Genomic DNA, 12,804 nt, shown 5'->3' with positions numbered 1-12,804 from the left:
TCCCGGGTAGCTGGGACTGCAGGCATGCGCCACCATGCCCCGCTAATTTTTTATATATATATCAGTTGGCCAATTAATTTCTTTCTATTTATAGTAGAGACGGGGTCTCGCTCTTGCTCAGGCTGGTTTTGAACTCCTGACCTTGAGCAATCCGCCCGCCTCGGCCTCCCAAGAGCTAGGATTACAGGCGTGAGCCACAGCGCCCGGCCGGATTCATTATTTTTAAAAAGTGTCTCTTATCTCTATTATTGCATTTTCTTTTCTCTCTCTTTTCAAGCAGATGATGGGAGTCCAAGTGTTAAGGTGACATGTGTTGCCCGTGCCCCCCTCCCCCCCCATGTTCTTATTCATTTACGTCTCATGTTGTTCCAGCATATTGTGGGGGCACCAATGTAAAGGTCGGGTGCGTTGCCCTCTCCCAGCCTCCCCCCTCGGGTCAGAGCTTCAAGTGCGCCCATCCCCCAGTCGGTGCGTACCCACCGCATTCCTAATGGATGTGTATGCCCATCCCCTCCCCCCACCCGCCCGACACCCACCCGAAGAAGGTGATTCCTCTGTGTCCACTTAGGTGTCCATCGGTTCGTACCCATTTGCTGGTGAGCGCGCTCACGTGGTGCTCGTGTGTCCATTCTTGGGATACCTGGCTTACTGGAACGGGTTCCAGCTCTGGCCAGGAGAACCACGAGAGGTGCCCCCTCACCGCTGCTCCTCATAGCCGAATAGCACTCCGTGGTGTCCACGGGCCACATTTTACTTACCCACTCGTGGGTCGATGGGCACTCGGGTGGCTTCCAGGTCTTTGCGATTGTGACTTGTGCCCTGACACTAACCCTAACCCTTACCCAGCCAGTCTCCTCCACGGCCCCTGCCTGACTGACTCCTTCCCGCCCGGCCTATCACCTGTCACCGTCCTCTGCCCCTGCCTGACACGCTCCTCCCCGCCCGGGCCGTCACCGTCCTCGGCCCCTGCCTGACGGGGCTCCTCCGTCGCCTGGGCCTTCCAAGGGCTTGGTGTGGACGCTGGTTCCAGGACGCCCTCCCAGGAACCCGGTAGCAGGGCGGCCGCAGCGTCTCGCGCAACCCAACCGTCCGCCGGCTGGCCGCCGTCGCTAAGTGGCCTGCGGGGGACGTGCTCCCGCTGTGCCGTGGGGGCCCAGCCTGGTGTCTTCTCTGAGGCCCCGCGGCTGCCGCTCCCCCCAAGGGGAGAGCCGGGGAGGTGGGGACCGCCTCCTCATGGGGACGTACACCCAGCTCTCCACGTCGGATTCCGGGGCTCTCTGTCCTGCCAGAAGGCCCAGCTGGCCTGCGGGTCCTTAGAGTGGCAAAAACATCCGAAAACTGAGATTGAGGGTCCGGTGGGTGTCTGCACTTTTGTGCTGGGCACCCCAGGGAGGCCCGGGGGCTGGCTGGACAACGCGGTCTGCTGGGCAGGGGGGGGGGTTTGGAGGAGCAACTGATGCCCTTTGCACTTTGGGTAGCAAGTGTCTGAGGTGTCTCTGGGCCCTGTGCCATGTGGGGGCGGGGGCGGGGGCGGGGTGGGAGGAGGAGGAGGAGGAGGAGGAGGAGGAGGAGGAGGTGGGAAGGGCCTTGGCCTGCAGTCGTGTTCCCCGGGGTGGCACAGCATGTGGCTTCTTCCACAGGCTGCTTGGCCTGGGCTCCCTGCACCTGGGCCTTTGGAGGACTGGCCCTGTGCTTGCCAACACTTCCTGCAGGGACCCAGAGCTGGGAGGTTGCATCTCTCAGCCCTGGGTCGGGCAGAGCCCCAGCGGGCCATGCCCACAACCTCTCTCAGCAGGGGTCCCCCAGAAGGCTCCTTTGGGACCAGGATTCTCTTGCGGGTGACTCTTTAAGGTCTGGCCCCTGGATGGAGGGGCACCAGGAGTAGAGGAGCAGGAAGGGGAAGGGGGTGGCCATGCGAGGGGACACTTTCAGGCCAAGTCCCAGCTTCAGTCTGATCCTCCTGGGAACGCCGGGGTGGACATCACACCTCCTGGTTGCCCCGCTCTGAGACAAGGAGCCGGGCTTCGCATTCCCACAGCAGCCAGTCGTGGGCTGAGGACACCTGGGGCGTTGGGAACTCCCTGGCTTCTCCTTGGATTAACATCTGGAGCTGCTTGTGAATTGTGCCGCCACACACACCCGAGTGCAGGTGTCTTCTGCACAGACTGCGGGCCTCGCTCTTCTGAACGCCGCTAGCTCGCGACCCACCCACGGGTGAACCTGGTCAGGGTACTTTCTCTCGGGGGCAGACTCTGATCCGGGCGGGCTACCGGTGTCTCTGTTTGCTCCTTTCTTTCTTCCACTTCGGGAAAGGCTTCCTTACTGGGTGTGGAAATCTCCTATGCCTTTCCTCGCCTATCCTGTCAGCTCTAAAATTCTCTTTCAGTTGCCACCCTCACAGATGGATTAGGAAACTCTTTGCGGTGCACTCATTAGTGAAATGACCTCAATGACGCTGGAATCCAATATCTAATCGCCGATTTTTAAGCGAGTCCACACGCCAGGGTGGTCGGGGTCCAATGCAGCCCCGGCCAGGCCCAGGCCCCTTGGACTGGGCCACAGGAGGACACAGAGGAGGGTCCCGGCCCCCACGGTAGCGGTGCGGGCAGTTCTCCAAGGGCTTGGGTGTTTTCCAGAGGGAGGAGATGGAGGGGACTGATTTCTTCAGCGCCCCACAAACCACGCCACCCCACCCCACCCATGGGACACATCCCGAGAGAGAGAGAGAGAGAGAGACGCCCCATACACTGGCTCCCCTCCCCCGTGCGCTGTGCCCCAGCCCTGGCCCGGGGGAATAGGCGGCCGCCAGGCCACAGGGTGGGGGGCGCAGCTGAAAGGGGTTGTGGGGGAGGGCCGCCCCTGGCTGGGGTCAAAGGGCGAGCGCCCCGCCCCTCCCGCCCGTGCGCAGTCAGCGGCCCCGGCGCGCTGGGGGTGGGGGGCGGGGAGGTGAAGGAGGCCAGGCGAGGAGAGGAGGGGGGCTTGAAGGTCTCCACCTTGGCGGGTCCAGCCGTGGAGGCGCATCTTGTGTGAGTGTGAGTGTGAGTGAGTGAGTGAGTGTGAGTGTGAGTGTGTGTGTATACAGAGACAGCCCCCAACCCCGGCCCGCCGCTCCCTGCCCGCCCCGCCTGTCACCCCCGTCCCTCGGAGCCCGCGGGACCCGGCCGGCGAACTCAACAGGCCCGACCCGGCGCGGGGCCTGGGGCGGGAGGAGGCGGCGGGGAAGCGCAGAGAGGCTCGGCTTCTTGAGCGGGGCAGGGGCGCCCTCCGCCGTCCACGGCCACACCACCCCGAACGCGCCCGATCCCGTCTGGTCTCGGAAGCTAAGCAGGGTCGGGCCTGGTTAGAACTTGGATGGGAGACCGCCCGGGAATACCGGGTGCCGTAGGCTTCTTCTTTTTTTTTTTTGCCTCTGGTTCTGTCGCGTTTCTGGGAGTGCGGGGGCGGCCCGGGGTGGGGGTGACCCCCACCCTCGGCGCCCGCCGCGGTGCCTGGCGCCCCAGCCCGCACCGTGGGGCCTCCTCTTGTCCCGAGCCGTGACACCGCCGCCACGCGGCAGCATGCGTGGCTTCTGGACAGTCAGGTCTCAGACCAAAGGTCTGCTCTGTGGGAGCCGACACGCTGGAGGAAACCTCGAGAGTCTGAGAGGGGAGGGAGTTCCAGAAGAAGGCCAGGATGTCATTTTGAGGGAGTATGTGACCAGAACTCCTCCCGTTGCTTTTGGGGTTCTATGGGCTACACGTAGGAATCTTTGGTGGTGGCACCTGATGTTCGGGGATCCGGAGTCACACCCAGACCTGCTCCACAGGCCTCCTTTTACTTTTCTCTTCGGATTCATTTTTTTTTTTTTTTTTTTTTTGAGACAGAGTCTCGGTTTGTTGCCCAGGCTAGAGTGAGTGCCGTGGCGTCAGCCTAGCTCACAGCAACTTCAAACGCCTGGGCTCGAGTGATCCTTCTGCCTCATCCTCCCGGGTAGCTGGGACTGCAGGCATGCGCCACCATGCCCCGCTAATTTTTTATATATATATCAGTTGGCCAATTAATTTCTTTCTATTTATAGTAGAGACGGGGTCTCGCTCTTGCTCAGGCTGGTTTTGAACTCCTGACCTTGAGCAATCCGCCCGCCTCGGCCTCCCAAGAGCTAGGATTACAGGCGTGAGCCACAGCGCCCGGCCGGATTCATTATTTTTAAAAAGTGTCTCTTATCTCTATTATTGCATTTTCTTTTCTCTCTCTTTTCAAGCAGATGATGGGAGTCCAAGTATTAAGGTGACATGTGTTGCCCGTGCCCCCCTCCCCCCCCCGTGTTCTTATTCATTTACCTCTCATGTTGTTCCAGCATATTGTGGGGGCACCAATGTTAAGGTCGGGTGCGTTGCCCTCTCCCAGCCTCCCCCCTCGGGTCAGAGCTTCAAGTGCGCCCATCCCCCAGTCGGTGCGCACCCACCCCATTCCTAATGGATGTGTATGCCCATCCCCTCCCCCCACCCGCCCGACACCCACCCGAAGAAGGTGATTCCTCTGTGTCCACTTAGGTGTCCATCGGTTCGTACCCATTTGCTGGTGAGCGCGAGCACGTGGTGCTCGTGTGTCCATTCTTGGGATACTTGGCTTACTGGAACGGGTTCCAGCTCTGGCCAGGAGAACCACGAGAGGTGCCCCCTCACCGCTGCTCCTCATAGCCGAATAGCACTCCGTGGTGTCCACGCGCCACATTTTATTTACCCACTCGTGGGTCGATGGGCACTCGGGTGGCTTCCAGGTCTTTGCGATTGTGACTTGTGCCCTGACACTAACCCTAACCCTTACCCAGCCCGTCTCCTCCACGGCCCCTGCCTGACTGACTCCTTCCCGCCCGGCCTATCACCTGTCACCGTCCTCTGCCCCTGCCTGACACGCTCCTCCCCGCCCGGGCCGTCACCGTCCTCGGCCCCTGCCTGACGGGGCTCCTCCGTCGCCTGGGCCTTCCAAGGGCTTGGTGTGGACGCTGGTTCCAGGACGCCCTCCCAGGAACCCGGTAGCAGGGCGGCCGCAGCGTCTCGCGCAACCCAACCGTCCGCCGGCTGGCCGCCGTCGCTAAGTGGCCTGCGGGGGACGTGCTCCCGCTGTGCCGTGGGGGCCCAGCCTGGTGTCTTCTCTGAGGCCCCGCGGCTGCCGCTGCCCGCAAGGGGATAGCCGCGGAGGTGGGGACCGCCTCCTCATGGGGACGTATACCCAGCTCTCCACGTCGGATTCCGGGGCTCTCTGTCCTGCCAGAAGGCCCAGCTGGCCTGCGGGTCCTCAGAGTGGCAAAAACATCCGAAAACTGAGATTGAGGGTCCGGTGGGTGTCTGCACTTTTGTGCTGGGCACCCCAGGGAGGCCCGGGGGCTGGCTGGACAACGCGGTCTGCTGGGCTGGGGGGGGGTTTGGAGGAGCAACTGATGCCCTTTGCACTTTGGGTAGCAAGTGTCTGAGGTGTCTCTGGGCCCTGTGCCATGTGGGGGCGGGGGCGGGGGCGGGGTTGGAGGAGGAGGAGGAGAAGGAGGAGGAGGAGGAGGAGGAGGAGGAGGGGGTGGGAAGGCCCGTGGCCTGCAGTCGTGTTCCCCGGGGTGGCACAGCATGTGGCTTCTTCCACAGGCTGTTTGGCCTGGGCTCCCTGCACCTGGGCCTTTGGAGGACCGGCCCTGTGCTTGCCAACACTTCCTGCAGGGACCCAGAGCTGGGAGGTTGCATCTCTCAGCCCTGGGTCGGGCAGAGCCCCAGCGGGCCATGCCCACAACCTCTCTCAGCAGGGGTCCCCCAGAAGGCTCCTTTGGGACCAGGATTCTCTTGCGGGTGACTCTTTAAGGTCTGGCCCCTGGATGGAGGGGCACCAGGAGTAGAGGAGCAGGAAGGGGAAGGGGGTGGCCATGCGAGGGGACACTTTCAGGCCAAGTCCCAGCTTCAGTCTGATCCTCCTGGGAACGCCGGGGTGGACATCACACCTCCTGGTTGCCCCGCTCTGAGACAAGGAGCCGGGCTTCGCATTCCCACAGCAGCCAGTCGTGGGCTGAGGACACCTGGGGCGTTGGGAACTCCCTGGCTTCTCCTTGGTTTAACATCTGGAGCTGCTTGTGAATTGTGCCGCCACACACACCCGAGTGCAGGTGTCTTCTGCACAGACTGCGGGCCTCGCTCTTCTGAATGCCGCTAGCTCGCGACCCACCCACGGGTGAACCTGGTCAGGGTACTTTCTCTCAGGGGCAGACTCTGATCCGGGCGGGCTACCGGTGTCTCTGTTTGCTCCTTTCTTTCTTCCACTTCGGGAAAGGCTTCCTTACTGGGTGTGGAAATCTCCTATGCCTTTCCTCGCCTATTCCCTCAGCTCTAAAATTCTCTTTCGGTTGCCACCCTCACAGATGGATTAGGAAACTCTTTGCGGTGCACTCATTAGTGAAATGACCTCAATGACGCTGGAATCCAATATCTAATCGCCGATTTTTAGCGAGTCCACACGCCAGGGTGGTCGGGGTCCAATGCAGCCCCGGCCAGGCCCAGGCCCCTTGGACTGGGCCACAGGAGGACACAGAGGAGGGTCCCGGCCCCCACGGTAGGTAGAGGTGCGGGCAGTTCTCCAAGGGCTTGGGTGTTTTCCAGAGGGAGGAGATGGAGGGGACTGATTTCTTCAGCGCCCCACAAACCACGCCACCCCACCCCACCCATGGGACACATCCCGAGAGAGAGAGACGCCCCATACACTGGCTCCCCTCCCCCGTGCGCTGTGCCCCAGCCCTGACCCGGGGGAATAGGCGGCCGCCGGGCAACAGGGCGGGGGGAGCAGCTGGAAGGGGTTGTGGGGGAGGGCGGCCCCTGGCTGGGGTCAAAGGGCGAGCGCCCCGCCCCTCCCGCCCGTGCGCAGTCAGCGGCCCCGGCGCGCTGGGGGTGGGGGGCGGGGAGGTGAAGGAGGCCAGGCAAGGAGAGGAGGGGGGCTTGAAGGGCTCCACCTTGGCGGGTCCAGCCGTGGAGGCGCATCTTGTGTGAGTGTGAGTGAGTGAGTGAGTGTGAGTGTGAGTGTGTGTGTATACAGAGACAGCCCCCAACCCCGGCCCGCCGCTCCCTGCCCGCCCCGCCTGTCACCCCCGTCCCTCGGAGCCCGCGGGACCCGGCCCGGCGAACTCAACAGGCCCGACCCGGCGCGGGGCCTGGGGCGGGAGGAGGCGGCGGGGAAGCGCAGAGAGGCTCGGCTTCTTGAGCGGGGCAGGGGCGCCCTCCGCCGTCCACGGCCACACCACCCCGAACGCGCCCCATCTCGTCTGATCTCGGAAGCTAAGCAGGGTCGGGCCTGGGAATACCGGGTGCCGTAGGCTTCTTCTTTTTTTTTTTGCCTCTGGTTCTGTCGCGTTTCTGGGAGTGCGGGGGCGGCCCGGGGTGGGGGTGACCCCCACCCTCAGCGCCCGCCGCGGTGCCTGGCGCCCCAGCCCGCACCGTGGGGCCTCCTCTTGTCCCGAGCCGTGACACCGCCGCCACGCGGCAGCATGCGTGGCTTCTGGACTGTCAGGTCTCAGACCAAAGGTCTGCTCTGTGGGAGCCGACACGCTGGAGGAAACCTTGAGAGTCTGAGAGGGGAGGGAGTTCCAGAAGAAGGCCAGGATGTCATTTTGAGGGAGTATGTGACCAGAACTCCTCCCGTTGCTTTTGGGGTTCTATGGGCTACACGTAGGAATCTTTGGTGGTGGCACCTGATGTTCGGGGATCCGGAGTCACACCCAGACCTGCTCCACAGGCCTCCTTTTACTTTTCTCTTCGGATTCATTTTTTTTTTTTTTTTTTTGAGACAGAGTCTCGGTTTGTTGCCCAGGCTAGAGTGAGTGCCGTGGCGTCAGCCTAGCTCACAGCAACTTCAAACGCCTGGGCTCGAGTGATCCTTCTGCCTCAGCCTCCCGGGTAGCTGGGACTGCAGGCATGCGCCACCATGCCCCGCTAATTTTTTATATATATATCAGTTGGCCAATTAATTTCTTTCTATTTATAGTAGAGACGGGGTCTCGCTCTTGCTCAGGCTGGTTTTGAACTCCTGACCTTGAGCAATCCGCCCGCCTCGGCCTCCCAAGAGCTAGGATTACAGGCGTGAGCCACAGCGCCCGGCCGGATTCATTATTTTTAAAAAGTGTCTCTTATCTCTATTATTGCATTTTCTTTTCTCTCTCTTTTCAAGCAGATGATGGGAGTCCAAGTATTAAGGTGACATGTGTTGCCCGTGCCCCCCTCCCCCCCCCGTGTTCTTATTCATTTACCTCTCATGTTGTTCCAGCATATTGTGGGGGCACCAATGTTAAGGTCGGGTGCGTTGCCCTCTCCCAGCCTCCCCCCTCGGGTCAGAGCTTCAAGTGCGCCCATCCCCCAGTCGGTGCGCACCCACCCCATTCCTAATGGATGTGTATGCCCATCCCCTCCCCCCACCCGCCCGACACCCACCCGAAGAAGGTGATTCCTCTGTGTCCACTTAGGTGTCCATCGGTTCGTACCCATTTGCTGGTGAGCGCGAGCACGTGGTGCTCGTGTGTCCATTCTTGGGATACTTGGCTTACTGGAACGGGTTCCAGCTCTGGCCAGGAGAACCACGAGAGGTGCCCCCTCACCGCTGCTCCTCATAGCCGAATAGCACTCCGTGGTGTCCACGCGCCACATTTTATTTACCCACTCGTGGGTCGATGGGCACTCGGGTGGCTTCCAGGTCTTTGCGATTGTGACTTGTGCCCTGACACTAACCCTAACCCTTACCCAGCCCGTCTCCTCCACGGCCCCTGCCTGACTGACTCCTTCCCGCCCGGCCTATCACCTGTCACCGTCCTCTGCCCCTGCCTGACACGCTCCTCCCCGCCCGGGCCGTCACCGTCCTCGGCCCCTGCCTGACGGGGCTCCTCCGTCGCCTGGGCCTTCCAAGGGCTTGGTGTGGACGCTGGTTCCAGGACGCCCTCCCAGGAACCCGGTAGCAGGGCGGCCGCAGCGTCTCGCGCAACCCAACCGTCCGCCGGCTGGCCGCCGTCGCTAAGTGGCCTGCGGGGGACGTGCTCCCGCTGTGCCGTGGGGGCCCAGCCTGGTGTCTTCTCTGAGGCCCCGCGGCTGCTGCTGCCCGCAAGGGGATAGCCGCGGAGGTGGGGGCCGCCTCCTCATGGGGACGTATACCCAGCTCTCCACGTCGGATTCCGGGGCTCTCTGTCCTGCCAGAAGGCCCAGCTGGCCTGCGGGTCCTCAGAGTGGCAAAAACATCCGAAAACTGAGATTGAGGGTCCGGTGGGTGTCTGCACTTTTGTGCTGGGCACCCCAGGGAGGCCCGGGGGCTGGCTGGACAACGCGGTCTGCTGGGCTGGGGGGGGGTTTGGAGGAGCAACTGATGCCCTTTGCACTTTGGGTAGCAAGTGTCTGAGGTGTCTCTGGGCCCTGTGCCATGTGGGGGCGGGGGCGGGGGCGGGGTTGGAGGAGGAGGAGGAGGAGGAGGAGGAGGAGGAAGAGGAGGAGGAGGGGGTGGGAAGGCCCGTGGCCTGCAGTCGTGTTCCCCGGGGTGGCACAGCATGTGGCTTCTTCCACAGGCTGTTTGGCCTGGGCTCCCTGCACCTGGGCCTTTGGAGGACCGGCCCTGTGCTTGCCAACACTTCCTGCAGGGACCCAGAGCTGGGAGGTTGCATCTCTCAGCCCTGGGTCGGGCAGAGCCCCAGCGGGCCATGCCCACAACCTCTCTCAGCAGGGGTCCCCCAGAAGGCTCCTTTGGGACCAGGATTCTCTTGCGGGTGACTCTTTAAGGTCTGGCCCCTGGATGGAGGGGCACCAGGAGTAGAGGAGCAGGAAGGGGAAGGGGGTGGCCATGCGAGGGGACACTTTCAGGCCAAGTCCCAGCTTCAGTCTGATCCTCCTGGGAACGCCGGGGTGGACATCACACCTCCTGGTTGCCCCGCTCTGAGACAAGGAGCCGGGCTTCGCATTCCCACAGCAGCCAGTCGTGGGCTGAGGACACCTGGGGCGTTGGGAACTCCCTGGCTTCTCCTTGGTTTAACATCTGGAGCTGCTTGTGAATTGTGCCGCCACACACACCCGAGTGCAGGTGTCTTCTGCACAGACTGCGGGCCTCGCTCTTCTGAATGCCGCTAGCTCGCGACCCACCCACGGGTGAACCTGGTCAGGGTACTTTCTCTCAGGGGCAGACTCTGATCCGGGCGGGCTACCGGTGTCTCTGTTTGCTCCTTTCTTTCTTCCACTTCGGGAAAGGCTTCCTTACTGGGTGTGGAAATCTCCTATGCCTTTCCTCGCCTATTCCCTCAGCTCTAAAATTCTCTTTCGGTTGCCACCCTCACAGATGGATTAGGAAACTCTTTGCGGTGCACTCATTAGTGAAATGACCTCAATGACGCTGGAATCCAATATCTAATCGCCGATTTTTAGCGAGTCCACACGCCAGGGTGGTCGGGGTCCAATGCAGCCCCGGCCAGGCCCAGGCCCCTTGGACTGGGCCACAGGAGGACACAGAGGAGGGTCCCGGCCCCCACGGTAGGTAGAGGTGCGGGCAGTTCTCCAAGGGCTTGGGTGTTTTCCAGAGGGAGGAGATGGAGGGGACTGATTTCTTCAGCGCCCCACAAACCACGCCACCCCACCCCACCCATGGGACACATCCCGAGAGAGAGAGACGCCCCATACACTGGCTCCCCTCCCCCGTGCGCTGTGCCCCAGCCCTGACCCGGGGGAATAGGCGGCCGCCGGGCAACAGGGCGGGGGGAGCAGCTGGAAGGGGTTGTGGGGGAGGGCGGCCCCTGGCTGGGGTCAAAGGGCGAGCGCCCCGCCCCTCCCGCCCGTGCGCAGTCAGCGGCCCCGGCGCGCTGGGGGTGGGGGGCGGGGAGGTGAAGGAGGCCAGGCAAGGAGAGGAGGGGGGCTTGAAGGGCTCCACCTTGGCGGGTCCAGCCGTGGAGGCGCATCTTGTGTGAGTGTGAGTGAGTGAGTGAGTGTGAGTGTGAGTGTGTGTGTATACAGAGACAGCCCCCAACCCCGGCCCGCCGCTCCCTGCCCGCCCCGCCTGTCACCCCCGTCCCTCGGAGCCCGCGGGACCCGGCCCGGCGAACTCAACAGGCCCGACCCGGCGCGGGGCCTGGGGCGGGAGGAGGCGGCGGGGAAGCGCAGAGAGGCTCGGCTTCTTGAGCGGGGCAGGGGCGCCCTCCGCCGTCCACGGCCACACCACCCCGAACGCGCCCCATCTCGTCTGATCTCGGAAGCTAAGCAGGGTCGGGCCTGGGAATACCGGGTGCCGTAGGCTTCTTCTTTTTTTTTTTGCCTCTGGTTCTGTCGCGTTTCTGGGAGTGCGGGGGCGGCCCGGGGTGGGGGTGACCCCCACCCTCAGCGCCCGCCGCGGTGCCTGGCGCCCCAGCCCGCACCGTGGGGCCTCCTCTTGTCCCGAGCCGTGACACCGCCGCCACGCGGCAGCATGCGTGGCTTCTGGACTGTCAGGTCTCAGACCAAAGGTCTGCTCTGTGGGAGCCGACACGCTGGAGGAAACCTTGAGAGTCTGAGAGGGGAGGGAGTTCCAGAAGAAGGCCAGGATGTCATTTTGAGGGAGTATGTGACCAGAACTCCTCCCGTTGCTTTTGGGGTTCTATGGGCTACACGTAGGAATCTTTGGTGGTGGCACCTGATGTTCGGGGATCCGGAGTCACACCCAGACCTGCTCCACAGGCCTCCTTTTACTTTTCTCTTCGGATTCATTTTTTTTTTTTTTTTTTTTTTGAGACAGAGTCTCGGTTTGTTGCCCAGGCTAGAGTGAGTGCCGTGGCGTCAGCCTAGCTCACAGCAACTTCAAACGCCTGGGCTCGAGTGATCCTTCTGCCTCAGCCTCCCGGGTAGCTGGGACTGCAGGCATGCGCCACCATGCCCCGCTAATTTTTTATATATATATCAGTTGGCCAATTAATTTCTTTCTATTTATAGTAGAGACGGGGTCTCGCTCTTGCTCAGGCTGGTTTTGAACTCCTGACCTTGAGCAATCCGCCCGCCTCGGCCTCCCAAGAGCTAGGATTACAGGCGTGAGCCACAGCGCCCGGCCGGATTCATTATTTTTAAAAAGTGTCTCTTTACAATGGAATACTACTCAAAAAAAAAAAAATAAATAAAAAAAAAAAAAGTGTCTCTTATCTCTATTATTGCATTTTCTTTTCTCTCTCTTTTCAAGCAGATGATGGGAGTCCAAGTATTAAGGTGACATGTGTTGCCCGTGCCCCCCTCCCCCCCCCGTGTTCTTATTCATTTACCTCTCATGTTGTTCCAGCATATTGTGGGGGCACCAATGTTAAGGTCGGGTGCGTTGCCCTCTCCCAGCCTCCCCCCTCGGGTCAGAGCTTCAAGTGCGCCCATCCCCCAGTCGGTGCGCACCCACCCCATTCCTAATGGATGTGTATGCCCATCCCCTCCCCCCACCCGCCCGACACCCACCCGAAGAAGGTGATTCCTCTGTGTCCACTTAGGTGTCCATCGGTTCGTACCCATTTGCTGGTGAGCGCGAGCACGTGGTGCTCGTGTGTCCATTCTTGGGATACTTGGCTTACTGGAACGGGTTCCAGCTCTGGCCAGGAGAACCACGAGAGGTGCCCCCTCACCGCTGCTCCTCATAGCCGAATAGCACTCCGTGGTGTCCACGCGCCACATTTTATTTACCCACTCGTGGGTCGATGGGCACTCGGGTGGCTTCCAGGTCTTTGCGATTGTGACTTGTGCCCTGACACTAACCCTAACCCTTACCCAGCCCGTCTCCTCCACGGCCCCTGCCTGACTGACTCCTTCCCGCCCGGCCTATCACCTGTCACCGTCCTCT

General features: G+C 61.9%; 1 pseudogene; it reads left to right on the top strand.

Moving 5' to 3' along the window:
- Window positions 1–3,269: 3,269 nt before the first annotated feature.
- LOC142867570 (uncharacterized) lies at window positions 3,270–3,388 on the top strand (annotated as a pseudogene).
- Window positions 3,389–12,804: the final 9,416 nt, after the last annotated feature.

This window comes from Microcebus murinus, unplaced genomic scaffold, assembly GCF_040939455.1.
Source record: "Microcebus murinus isolate Inina unplaced genomic scaffold, M.murinus_Inina_mat1.0 scaf018_hap2_Mmur4.0, whole genome shotgun sequence".
NCBI lineage: Eukaryota > Metazoa > Chordata > Mammalia > Primates > Cheirogaleidae > Microcebus > Microcebus murinus.
The sequence above is the reverse complement of the archived record's forward strand: the minus strand, read 5'-3'. Positions and strand labels throughout refer to the sequence as shown.